General features: G+C 39.5%; 1 pseudogene; it reads left to right on the plus strand.

Annotated features, from left to right (window-relative positions):
- Nucleotides 1–10,928: 10,928 nt before the first annotated feature.
- On the plus strand, nt 10,929–11,239 carry LOC130832000 (non-histone chromosomal protein HMG-14-like; annotated as a pseudogene).
- The last annotated feature ends 3,031 nt before the right edge of the window (nt 11,240–14,270 follow it).

Consider the following 14,270-nt stretch of genomic DNA (forward strand, 5'->3'; position numbering starts at 1 on the left):
TGCTCCTCACAGGTGCCCTGCATCTTCTGCCGCAGGGCCTTCACTCTGGCTGTTCCCTTTGCCTGGAACACTGTTCCCTCGCTGTCCACTTGGCTAACCCTCTTCACTTTATTCAAGTACTTGCCCAAACAAACAAAGCAAAACGCGACCACCCTGTTCAATTCTGCAAACCAAACCCTCTTACCTGCCCCTTTTGTCTTTTTTCCATAGTACTTATTACCTTATAGTGTATGTTTTAATGTACATATTGATTAGGCTTATTTTTTGATGTCTTTCTCCACTAGAATGTAAGCTCCCTGAGCACAAGGACCTTTGTTCTGGTCACTAGAGGACAGTGTATGGTACATCATAGGTGCTCAAAAAGGAAAACTGAATGTGTCTTAAGAGGTTTGGGACGTTAACCCCACCTCGTGGGGCATTGGAGAATCCACTGGATATTGTCTGGAAACCGGCTTTCCAATAGATGAGGATCCACTGGTTTTCAGGTTCCTGCTTGAAGACTGAGGACCTACCAGGGAAGTGAGGTTGAAGACCCTCTGCAGGCAGCACCAGAGGCAAGGTCTTGACAGAATAAATAGGTGACATAGGCCTGTGCCATGAGCCGGCTGAGTCAGCCTCCCAAATGCTGACGTCTGCCGTATTGGGCACCTGAAACTACTGGGAACTGAGCCACAGGTGGCTTGTTAATGACAGTAGCTAATCAGCTGAAGTGGACAATGGCTTTCTCGGGTAGAAGGTAAGGGACGGAGCTACAGCTACAGGCTGGCAGGTGGTATGGCCTTAGTGAATCCCAGCCGTGCTGTAGCCTGTGGCCCACCGGAGTGCCCACGCAAATGAATGACACGTAGTTAGGGTCTGAAAGAAGACATCCTGCCCCTCCCCTGGGTCCGGCCTCACGCACAGCCTGCTCTGGGGTGAAAGTGCAGAATGGGAGAGCCATGGAGTCTGGGGGCATCAGAGGGCATGGCCGCACATGGCTCACGACCCAGCCTTTTCTGCTGCATCCAGCACGTTTCCCCTCCTCCTCCACCACCCCAGCACTCTTCCTCAGACCCCTGTTATGAAGGCTGGGTGCTACACAGGCCTAGAATGTTTGTAATCTGACCAGGTTGCAAGTGCGGGCTGTGGCTCAGGATTGCTAACGGCTCACAGACATTACCCCGGTTACTTTGAAGAGGGGGTGCCCAGGTGATCAAGAGGGAATGGGGTGTGCAGGTGATCAAGAGGGGGTGCACATGTGATCGGGGGGTGTGCATGGGACTGGCATGCCTGTGTGTGACAATGCAGGGCCTTGAATAGAGTCTCAGTGTGAGATGTGTAACCCTCTTCAGTAGGATTAAGCTAGACAGGTTTCTTTGTTTTTCTTGTTGGTTCATATCTTTACACTTCCTCGGCACAGGTCTGTTCTGATGTGATATCACCAGGGTCTGCAGGTCAAGGATGTCATCCCATTTTTCTTCCTGTGCAGATTAAATCTAGTTGGAAAGTTGTATTTGTAACAGAAGGATCCATTTTTAGGCCGTTTTTCTCTGGAGTCTAAAGTATAATGTGTCCATGCAGGGGCACCAGGCACAGAGAACCTCAGCAGCTGAGATCTTTCCTGTTATCTCCAAAACTCTGCCTGCGGGGCTCAGGATTGTGGAAAAGTCTAGAACCAGGTGTGTTTCTGTAACCAAGTGACTCACCCAAAGGCGTCTTCCTCCTGAAACCCCACAAACACTTCTTGACTGCAAACCCAAATCAAGCTCAGGTGGTTGAGCTTAGAGGGAATCCAGGGCTGGGGCTGGAACCAAGGGACCCAGTGACACCGGTGTTCACACAGGGCTCTCAGTGCCCCCAGGGGGCCACAACCCTCAGGCAAAGATCCCTTTAGACTTCCTGCTACTGGCTTCCAAATTTGTCACCAAAAACTTGTTTGGCCCGAGGCACAGCAACCCAGTAGCCAAGGCCAGATGTCCATGTAATCTTTACAATCAGGAGGGATTTGCAGTGATTAAAGAGCCACTTCCTGCTTCCATGTTGACACTAGCAGCTTTGGAGTCATGTTAGAAGAGGAGCTGACAGGCAGAGCCCTGGGAGAGTGGCTGGTCCTGGCTGGGGCAGCGTCCTGGGTGGTCTGCACTGAGCATGCAGCTGTCTTGTGAGACCATCCTAGCACTCTCCTCTGTAGTGTGTGTACACTTGGGGGACTTGTTCACTGTCATGGTCAACGTTGGTGGCAGGGCAGGCTTGAGTTTGAGTAGAGACAGTTGTCATGTGTAAGCTGTGGTGACCTTCCAGTTACTTCCAGAGTTTGGAAAAACTGAAGGATCCAGGAAGGAGAGAGCAGGTTTTCCTCCCCTTGTGGGAATGCCCCACAATTAGAGGATGGACATATACACTTCAGGGGGCCTCCTTCTTAGAGAAGGATGAAACGGGCCCACAGGAGGTCAGACCTTAGCTCCAAAACAAAGAACTTGGGGAGAAAATGGGTGTGTATTGGAATACTTTCAGGAGGGAAGTGGCCCCACAGGTACAAGAAGGTGTGAGGACTCAAAGATGAGAGAGCTGGAGAAAGACATTCCCTAATTCAGTTTGTCCAGGGAAGGTTCCTGAGTTTTGCCTGTATGGAAAAGACCCAAAGCAGCATACCAGGACCTTTGGAAAGAGCGACGAAAAATCCTCCAGAGGATGTTGGCTACCCAGAATTCTGCAAAATAGTATTCAAAATATCTGAGATATACATCTAAAATTGATTGACACACAAGAATCAGAAAAAAAATGTAATTAATTCCCAAGGGAAAATATAATCAACAGATGTCAACCCTAAGATTACTGAGAAGCTGGAACTGGCAGACAAATCCTTTAAAGAAACTATTAATACTGTGATTTATGAGGTAGGGTAAAAATGCCTTAAATGACTAGAAATGTAGAAGTTCTCAGCAGAGAGATAAAAACTATAAAAAAGAATGACATGAAAAAAAATGATATGAAATCTTAGAACCTCAAAATACAATATTTGAAGTGTAAATTTATAGACTGGGATCCATAGCAGATGAAGATGACAAGAGAAACAGTGTTTCAGAGAAACCGATGGAAATGATCCACTGTTGAAGAACGTAGATTAAACATATCCACTCTGATGAGCAGATATTAAACAGGTTTAAAAGGAAATAAACAGAATCTCAGAGACCTGGGGGCAATATGAAAAGGTCTAACATTCCTTTCATGGATTCCTAGAGGAAGAAAAGACAGAAATTATTATAGAAAAAAAAATGTTTGAAATAATAATGGTTAAAAACTTCCTCAGTACATTGAAAGACAAATTTAGACTTAAAAAGCTTAGCAAAACCAAGCAGGATGTATTAAAAAATGAAACAAAACAAAGAAACAACAAAAAGACCTATGCCCACAATCATTACAATAAAACTTCACAAAAATTCAAAAATATTCTTGAAAGCAGCCTGAGAAAAAAGACACAATACATAGAAGGGTAATGATACAAATGTTAACAGGTTATTCAGAGAAAAAGTGTAAAGCTCCGAAGAGAGTAGAACTTTAGGAGGGACAGGAATAGTAAATCTCTAGGTAAATATGAAAAGATTATTTTTCTCCTCTTAAGTACTCTAAAATATCTTTAAATGTTAACAGTAAGATTATAACATTAAATCATAGGAGTTTCAGATGCAGAATATTCAGATCCTGGAATTTGTATATCTACTACCTATGACAACCATAACATAAAATGGAGAGGGTGTAGAGAACTATATGGTCTTTTATATTTTTCTTGAACTGGTAAAATATTAAATCTAAGTGGACTATGAAAAATTATGTATGTGTATTATAATCTCTAGAGACACACTAAACAGCAACAGCAACAGCAACAACAGATAGATAGAACCAAAATATCAATACAGAAATTTAAAGCAAATCATAAAAAGTATTCAAATAATCCAAAAAGGAGACAAGAAAGGATAAAGAAAAGAACAAAAGCTGAGGAAACAAACAGAAAATAAATGATAAAATGGTAAACCTAAATGACCATTTTATTAATTTCATTAATTATAGAGATCTACATACTGATTAAAGACAAGTATTATCAGATTATGGAAAAAACCCTAAATATATGCTGTCTACAAGAAACTCTCTTTAAATATGACATATATGTTAAGTGTAAAAGGATGGAAAATATACCATATAAATGCTAATCAAAAGAAAATGGGAGTAGTTATATTAATAAATAACAAAGACTTTAGGATAAAATAAGTTACTAGGGATAAAGATGGACATTACATAATTATAACATGGCCAACTCACCAAGAAGACATAAAAATCATGAGTATGCATGTTGCTAATTACAGAGCTGCAAAATACATGAGATAAAATCTGATAGAATTGAAAAGAGAAAGAGGCAAACCCACACTTATACTTTGAGACATAGACAACTGTTAGTAATTGATAGAAAAGGTGTACAGAAATATCAGTTAGAACACAGAACACTTATATAATGCTATCAACCAATTTGAATCAATAATCATGTGTAGAACAAGCTACCCAACCACAGCAGAATGTATACTCTTTTCCCAAGTGCATATGGAATATTCTTGAAGATAGATCATATTCTGGACAATAAGGCAAACTTATCAAAGTTAAAAGAATTGCCATCATACCAAAGAATTCTCTGGCAATAACATAAACTAAAAATAAATAGAATGATATCTGGAAAATCGCCAAGTATTTGAAAATGAAACAACACACTTCAAATAATATATACGTCAAAAAGGAAGTTGTAAGGGAAATTAGAAAATATTTGAGTTGAATGAAGATGAAAATACAATATCAAAATTGGTGGAATTCAGCTAGAGCAGTGTTGTAAAAAGTTTATACTACTAAATGCTAATATTAGAAAATAAGAAGTTATTAAACCAATACTCTAATATTTCACTTTATTTTACGATAAGGAGAGAAATTGAAATACAGTTAAAAAGAATAAAAGAAACAAAACTGGTAATAGAAAAAACTTCTTGAAAATAGAAAAATCTGTAAAGCAATAACTTGAAACTGAAAGGAAATATTTGAAAAATATCAGTAAAGTTGAAAGAGACTAGCTGAGAAGACTAAAACGTCATTATGATAACAGGAAGATGTGACCACACTATATACTCTAGACACATCAGGAGAATAATGAGATAGTGCAAGAAACTTATACTCATAATTTTAACTTTAATGCAATATTTTAATTCCTGAAAGACATGAAACACAAAAGTTGACTCCAGAGAAAAATAGACAACTTGAATAGTCTTATATTATTTAAGAAAAAAGAGTTCCTAGTTTAAAAACCATCCAACAAAGAAATCTCCAGGTCCAGATGATTTCACTGATAAATTCTGTTGCACATTTAGGAGAGAGAAAATATCAATCTTAACATAATGTTTTCCAGAAAATCTTAAAAGGAAGGAACACTTCCCAATTCAATTTCTGAGATCAACATTAGCTGGAGGAATCAGGCTATACTACAAAGCTATGGTCAACAGAAACAATTTGGCTCTGGCACAAAAGCAGAAATATAGATCAATGGAACAGGACAGAAAGCCCAGAAATAAATGCACACACCTATGGTCTATTAATTTATGAAAAAGGAGGCAAGGCTATATAAAGGAGAAAAGATGATCTCTTCAATAAATGGTGCTGGGAAAACTGGACAGCTATATATACAAACGAAATTAGAACATTCTTTAACACCATACACAAAAATAAACTCAAAATGGATTAAAGACCTAAATGTAAGACTGGATACTATAAAACTGTTAGAGAAATATATAGGCAGAACACTCTCTGAGATAAATTACAGCGCTATCTTTTTTGATCCATCTCATATAGTAAGGGAAATAAAAACAAAAATAAACAACTGGGACCTAATCAAACTCAATGGCTTTTGCACAGCAAAGGAAACCATAAACAAAAAGAAAACACAACCCACAGAATGGAAGAAAATACTTACGAATGATGCAACTGACAAGGGATTAATCTCCAAAATTTACAAACAGCTCAGGCAGCTCTATATCAAAAAATAAAAATAAAAAATGGTGCAAGAACTAAATAGACATTTCTCCAAAGAAGACCTACAGATGGTCAAGAGGCACATGAAAAGATGCTCAACATTGAAAATTATTAGAGAAATGCAAATCAAAACCACAACGAGGTATCACCTCACACCACTCAGAATGACCGACATCAAAAAGTCTACAAAAAATAAATGCTGGAGAGCATGGAGAAAAGGGAACCCTCCTACACTGTTGGTGGGAGTGTAAATTGGTGTAGACACTATGGAGAATAGTATGGAGGTTCCTTAAGAAACTGAAACTAGAGCTACCATATGATCCAGAAATCCCATGCCTGGGCACTATCCAGAGAAAAAATTGGTTTGAAAGGATACATGCACCCCAGTGTCAACTGCAGTGCTGTTTACAGTAGACAAGACCTGGAAACAACCTAAATGTCCATTTATAGATGAATGAATAAAGAAAATGTGGAAAGAAAAAAACAAAGAAAAAGATGTGGTATATATATATACACATACACAATGGAATATTACTCAGCCATTAAAAAGAATGAAATAATGCCATTTGCAGTAATATGGATGGGCCTGGGGATTATCATATTAAGTGAAGTAAATCAGATAAAGACAAATATCATATGATATTACATATATGCTGAATGTAAAAAAATGATACAAATGAACTTATTTACAAAGCAGGAATAAACTCACAGAGAATGAATTTATGGTTACCAGGGTGGGGGAAGGGATAGATTGGGAATTTGGGATTGACATGTACACACTGCTGTATTTAAAACAGACAACCAAGAAGGACCCACTGTATAGCACAGGGAACTCTGCTCAATACTCTGTAACAATCTAAATGGAAAAATAATGTCAACAAGAATAGATACATAGATATGTATATCACTTTGCTGTAAGCACAACATTGTTAATCAACTCTACTCCAATATAACATAAAAATTAAAAATAAAACAAAAAAAAAGGAAATGACTAGTACACAAAAACCAAGACATTCCTCTGCTATCAAAGACACTACAAGGGGAAAAAAAAATAAAAAACTACAGACCAATATTCACCATAAACATAGACACCAAAATGCTCAATAAAATATTTGAAAATCAAGATGTGACATATAAAAAATGATAAATACATCATAACTAAGTGGGGTTTATTCAAGGAATGAAAGGCAGGATCAACACTTAAATATCACTTGATAGACTAAAGATGTAAAACCGCATCACTGTCATAATAGATGTGGAAAAAACATGAAGAAATTAAATATGGATTCATGATAAAACTCTAGTAAAGAAAGAATAGAAGGAAATTTCCCTAATCTGATTAAGGGCATCAGGAAAATTCTACGGCTAACATCATCCTCGTTGGTAAGAGACTGAATGCTCTCATTCTAAGACTGGGAACAAGGCAAAGATGTGCCTCCTTACCAGTCCTGTTTATCATCACACTAGAAGTCCCAGCTGGTGTAATAAGGCAAGAGAAGAAGAGACATACAGTATGGACAGAAAGAAAGAAAATTTTCTCCATGCACCAAAGATATGATTTTTTAAATTTATTTATTTATTTATTTATTTATTTATTTATTTATTGGCTGCTTTCAGTCTTCATTGCTGTGTGCGGGCTGTTCTCTAATTGCGAAGAGTGGGGGCTACTCTTCATTGTGGTGTGCAGGCTTCTCATTGTGGTGGCTTCCTTGCTGCATAGCACAGGCTCTAGGTGCATGGGTTTCAATAGTTGTGGCACATGGGCTCAGTAGTTGTGGCTTACAGGCTTAGTTGCTCCCCAGCATGTGGGATCTTCCTGGGCCAGGGATCAAACCCATGTCTCATGCATTGGCAGGTGGATTCTTAACCAATACACAACCAGGGAAGTCCCATGATTTTCTAGATAGTAAATTCTAATGAATCTGTAAGACAAGCTCCAAAACTAATAAGTATGTTCAATAAGGCCACAAGCTTCATGTCAATATATAAAAGTCCGTTGTATTTCTGTATACTGGAGATGAACAGTTGGAAACCAAAACATTTATTTTAAAGATGCCATTTATGATAGCACTTATAAACATGAAACACCTAAGTATGGATGTAACAGAACGTGTATGCTGATAATTACAAAACACTGATGTAATAAATCAAAAAAGATTTAGATAAATCAAAATTGAAACACTCAATATAGTTAAAATGTGAATTCTTGCCAAAGTGATCCATAGATTCAACAAAGTCCCAGTCAAAATACCATGAGATTTTTAAAGACATCAACAAGCTGATTTTAAAATTTGTATGGAAATGCAAGAGAACTGCAATAGCCAAAATAAATTTTTAAAAAGAAAAAGTTGAATTTCAAGATGTACACAAATATCAATGTAACAGAAAAAAGAATCAAGAAATAGAGCCACATATATACAATGGAATATTACTCAGCCATAAAAAAGAATGAAATTGAACTATATGTAATGAGGTGGATTGACCTAGAGAGTGTCATACAGAGTGAAGTAAGCCAGAAAGAGAAAAACAAATACTGAATGCTAACTCATATATATGGAATCTAAAAAAATGGTACTGATGAACCCAGTGACAGGGCAAGAATAAAGATGCAGATGTAGAGAATGGACTTGAAGACACGGGGCTGGGGTGTGGGGGGCGAAGGGGAATCTGGGACAAGTGAGACAGTAGCATAGACATAGATACACTATCAAATGTAAAATAGGTAGCTAGTGGGAAGTTGCTGTATAACAAAGGGATATCAACTCGATGATGGGTGATGCTTTAGAGGGCCAGGACAGGGAGGGTGGGAGGGAGTTGCAGGAGTGAGGCAATATGGGGATATATGTATAAATACAGCTGATTCACTTTGGTATACCCCAAAAACTGGTACAAAGGTAAAGCAATTATATTCCAATAAAGAGCTTAAAAAAAAGAAATAGATCCACACAAAGATGTTCGAACACAATTCAATGGACAAGAGGTAGTCTTTTCAACAAATTGTGCTGAAATAAATATTTATAAGCAAAATTAAAGCTCAATCCCTATCTGATATCTTACACAAAAATGAACTCAAAATGGTTATAGAGCTAAATGTAAAATCTAAGCAATAAAACTTCTAGAAGAAAATATTAGAGAAACTTTGATGACCTGAAGTTAATAATGATTTCTAAGATATGACACCAAAAACATAAAACATAACAAATTGATAAATTGTACTTTATCAAAATTAGAAATATCTTCTATGTTAATGAAATAATAAGCTACATAGTGGGAGAAAAATATTTGCACATCCTACATCTGAGAATTGATTTGCATTTTGAATCTAGAGAAAAGTCTCAATAATAAAAAAGCATACTCAATTTACATTAGCAAAAGATTTGAACAAATTCTTTACCTAAGAAAATATGTGGATAACAAATACATGAAAAAAAATCAACACTATTAATTATAGAAATGTGTATAATACACATAAAAGAACATCTGCCAATTTCAAAGTTTCTTGAGGGTGTGAAGAATCTGAAGCTGGCATACATTACTGGTGGTAACTCATAATGGTACAGCCAGTGCGGAAAACAATTTGGCTGTTTCTTTTAAGGTAAACATGTTATGACTCAGAAATTCCATGCCTAGCATCAGAAGCCTTAGGATTAACTTCTCATTCACTCTATTAATCAGCCAAGTCATGGAGGTCAGTTTAGATTCAAAAGGAGGGAAGGAGGGAGATCGATCAATATGGTGCAGTAGGAGGACATGGAACTTACCATCCCCACAAACACATCAAAAAATACATCTACATGTGGAACAATTCTCACTGAAAGCTAACTGAAAACTGGTGGAAAGATGCCTGTACAACAGAGCTGTAAGAAAGATCCACACAGAATTAGCTAGGAAGGGAAGAAAGTGATGAGGTTGAGACCTGAGGCACTGGGAGGAGAATCAGAGGAAAAGGTAGATTACGTGGGCAGAGATCCTCCCTGGGGAGTGAACGCTTCAACTCACACATTAGGCACTCCAGTCCTAGGGTCCTCTTGGCTGGCTGGAGAACCAGTGGGTCTAATGCGAGGGCTGTGGGAAGCCTGGGCTCCGCTAGTGAGCAGGGCCCATGCACTGCTGGCTCCTGAAGCAGGGTAGAGAGGGCACATTGAAAAGTGCTTGAGTGGCTGCCCAGTGTCCCAAGAGCACCCCAGTGCCTCCCGCAGCGTGAACTGAGCCAGTGGCTCCAGCCCTGGCCCCGCTTCCTTCACAGAGCAGCTCCATGTTGGAGGCAGCACCGCCACAACGGAAAAAGAGCTCAGCTGTGAGGCACCCAGGCGACTCCAACCTGAAGTGGCCTCTGAACAGGGAAGGGACAGCCATCACAGGTGCTTTCACAGGCCGTGCGTCAGAAGCAGTCCTGAGCTTTGGTGGTGGCTGCACCGCCACAGCCTGCACCCCGAAACACACACTGAGAGCCCACACAGGCCTGTCTGCCCCGCCTGCAGTATGGCTCTACAGCAGAGCAGGGGCAGCAGGGGCTGAGCGGAAAACTAAGCTGTGAGAGACAAGGAGACTCAGACTGCAGCTGTGGTCTGAGCCGGGTGAGGGTGGCCGTCCCCGGAGTTTGCACGGGCAGCGCATCAGACGCAGCCCAGACTTCTGTCTGTAGCCCGTCCACTGCAGCCCAGGCACAGTCACCAGCTGAGAGCTGCGTGGGCCTCTCTCTCGCTCTGCCACTGTTCCCCCCGGGGCAAGGGTGCTGGGAGAGGAGAGCAAACACTTAGAGCAAACAGAGCCGGGGTCCCAGCACCGGGGGCGGCGGGAGGAGCGGCAGAGGCCAGGCAGCCCAGCTCCGCCGAGGCTCCGGGCGCCGCGGCCCCAGGCACCCGGCACGCGCCCGCCCCGCCGCCGCGATGCGCGAGGGGAAGGTCAGCTCCGACGAGGGGGCAGCGAAGGAGGAGCCCAAGAGGGGATCGGATCCGCGAGGTTGTCAGCTATACCGACTCCCGCAAAAGTGGAAAGGAAGCCAGAAAAGGCGGCAGGAAAGCATAAATCTTCAGACAAAAAAGTGCAAATAAAAGGTAAAAGGGGAGCAAAGGGAAAACAGGCCGACGTGGCTAACCAAGAGACTAAAGAAGACTCACCTGCAGAAAACCGAGAAACTGAAAATGAGGAGAGCCCAGCCTCTGACGAAGCGGGAGAGAAAGAAGCCACGTCTGATTAATATCACACAGCTGGTCCTATCAGTGGTCCCTGTCTCCCTTCCTGTACAATCCAGAGGAATATTTTCATCAACTATTTTGTAAATGCAAGCTTTTTTAGTAGCTCTAGAAACATTTTTTAAAAGGAGGGGGGAAAAAAAAAGGAGGGAAACCCACCTCATCCCATTTTTTAAGTGTAAATGCTTTTTTTAAGAGGTGAAATCATTTCCTGGTTGTTTATTTTTTGGTACAACCAGAAAATAGTGGGATATTGAATGCAGGAGGCTTTGATTGTCTTGGATGTCAGCTTAACATTCCATAGATGGGGTGTAGCTTTTATATCCTATAATACAAAGCATACTAAACGGCAGTTTGGAGTCAATTGTGCATTTAATGTCTTGAACACTTTAAATTGCTTCTCTCCCATGTTGTTTTTTTGGTAGAATTGTTTCCTAAAACAAATCACTCACTCCTTGATCTTGGGCTTTCCTGGTCAGACTTTTGTGCACTCTGTAACATCTTTGGTCCTGGTAGTCCAGTTCTTCTAGTAAATTTGTTAATGTGCTGTGAATGATTGACAATTGGAGTATGTAGTGTATATAATATTAAATTGTGAATTAGTGGGACTTCAGATGTAACAGCATACCAATATTTGAAGATATTGGTACTTGATATCCTATTAAGAAAAGTTTGCCTCAAAATTTTAAGCTGGAAAGTCACTGAAATAACTGTTCAGAAAAGAATCACAACTACATGATTTTTTAGATTTTTGGTACATATGCTAAGAATTGTGTGCAAATTGAAATGTTTGTGTACTGATCCTCAAAACAACCAATAAAATCTCAGTTATAAAAGGAAAAAAAAAAACCAGAACCATAGTGGATCCCACCCTCAGGTCTTCTGCTGCAACAACTTGGGATCTGACCCAACACCAGATAGGGCACTGATAGGCACTGAGCAGATTGGAAATCCCACCTCGATCTGCCTCCTACCCTAGCTCCTACATCTCCAGCCCCACCTCCTACCTAAGTGATAGCTGCCAGCATACCCTGAGAAAAGACATGACTTATGTTCACATCAAACGCAGCTCTCCCCCAAAAGCTACCGGGCATATGCATACTGTATAGAGACACGGCCACACAAGGACACACCTTCAAGACTGCATGTATGTAACAGTTGCACCTAAATTCATAGAGACAGAGAAATTTAAACAAAATGATAAGACAGAGGAACTGATCTCAGTTGAAAGAACAAGAGAAAACCCATGAAAAATAATGAAACAAATAAACTATTTGCCAGATAAAGAATTCAAAGCATTAGCAATAAGAATCCTAACTAAATTGGGGAAAGGAATAGAAGAACACAGTGAGAACTTTAACAGGAAGTAGGAAATAAAAAAAGAGCCAGTCAGAACTGAAGAATGAAATACCTGAGGTGAAAAATGCACTAGAAAGAATTAATAGCAGATGAAGTTATACAGAGGAAAGCATAAATGATCTGGAGGATATAATAATGGAAATCACCCAATCAAAACAGCAAGAAGAAAGACACATTTAAAGAATGGGACAACATCAAGCATAGAAACCTTCTCATCAAAAGGGTCCCAGAAGGAGAAGAGACAGAGAAGGTAGTTGAAAACACATTTGAGGGAATGATAGCTGAAAACTTCCCAAACTTGATGAAGGAAATAGATATCCAGTCACAGGAAACACAAAGGATCCCAAATAAGATGAACTCAAACAGACCTACATCAAGACATATCGTAATTAAAATGGCAAAAGTTAAAAATAGAATTGTAAAGGCAGCAAAAGAAAAACAAAGTCTCATACAGGGGATTTCTCAAAAGGATATCAGCTGATTTTTCTGAGGAAGTGACATAATATTTTCAAAGTCCTGAAAGAGAAAAATGTGCAACCTAAGATACTCTACCTATCAAGATTATCATTTTCATAGAAGGAGAGATAAAGAGCTTCTCAGACAAGCAAAAACTGAAAGTGTTTGTCAGTAATAAACTGAACCTAAAGAAATGTTAAAGGGTCTTCTCTAAGTGGAAAAGAAGTAAGAATCTATAGGAAAGGGAAAAGTACCACTTGGAAAGGCAAGTTGATAGTAAGGGCTGAGGATTAACGAATTAAATAAGCTAGTGTAAAGTGTAAAAGACAAAAAACTGTAAAACTAACTATAATTACTAAAAACAGTTATGGGATAAACATAATGATGTAAAATATGATACCAAAAGCACCAATCGTGGGGAAGGAGGGTAAAAAAGTAGATCTTTAACAATGTTGAACTTAAATGACTACCAGTTTAAAACAATTAGGTATAGTTATAGGTCAGCATATATGAACCACAGAGTAACCACAAATCAAAAACTTAAAATAGGTACACAGAAAATAAAATGAAAGGAACACAAATATACTACTAAAGAAAATCTTCAAAGCACAAGGGAAGAAATAAAAAGAAGAAATGAACAGAAAAGAACTATAAAAACTAGAAAACAAGTAATAAAATGGCAATAAGTACATACTTATCAATAATTAATTTCAATGTCAATGGACTAAATGCTCCAATCAAAAGACATAGGGTAGCTAGGGCTTCCTAGGTGGTGCAGTGGTTGAGAATCTGCCTGCCAATGCAGGGCACGGGTTCAATCCCTGCTCCAGGAAGATCCCACGTGCTGCAGAGCAACTAAGCCCGTGTGCCACAACTACTGAGCCTGAGCTTTAGAGCCCATGAGCCACAACTATTGAGCCCATGTGCTGCAACTACTGAAGCCCATGCATCTGGAGCCTGTGCTCCGCAACAAAAAGTAGCCCCCACTCACCACAACTAAAAGGAAAGCCCGCGCACAGAAAAAAGACCCAACACAGCCAATAAAATAAATAAATTTATATTAAAAAAAGACATAGGGTGGCTAAATGGATTTAAAAAAATCCATCTATATGCTGCCTAAAAGAGACTCACTTCAAAGCAAAAGACACACAGACTGAAAGTGAGGGGATAGAAAAAATATTTCACGCAAATGGAAATGACCAAAAAGCTGGCGTAGCAATG

The sequence above is a fragment of the Hippopotamus amphibius genome, chromosome 11 (assembly GCF_030028045.1).
Source record: "Hippopotamus amphibius kiboko isolate mHipAmp2 chromosome 11, mHipAmp2.hap2, whole genome shotgun sequence".
NCBI classification, from domain to species: Eukaryota; Metazoa; Chordata; class Mammalia; order Artiodactyla; family Hippopotamidae; genus Hippopotamus; species Hippopotamus amphibius.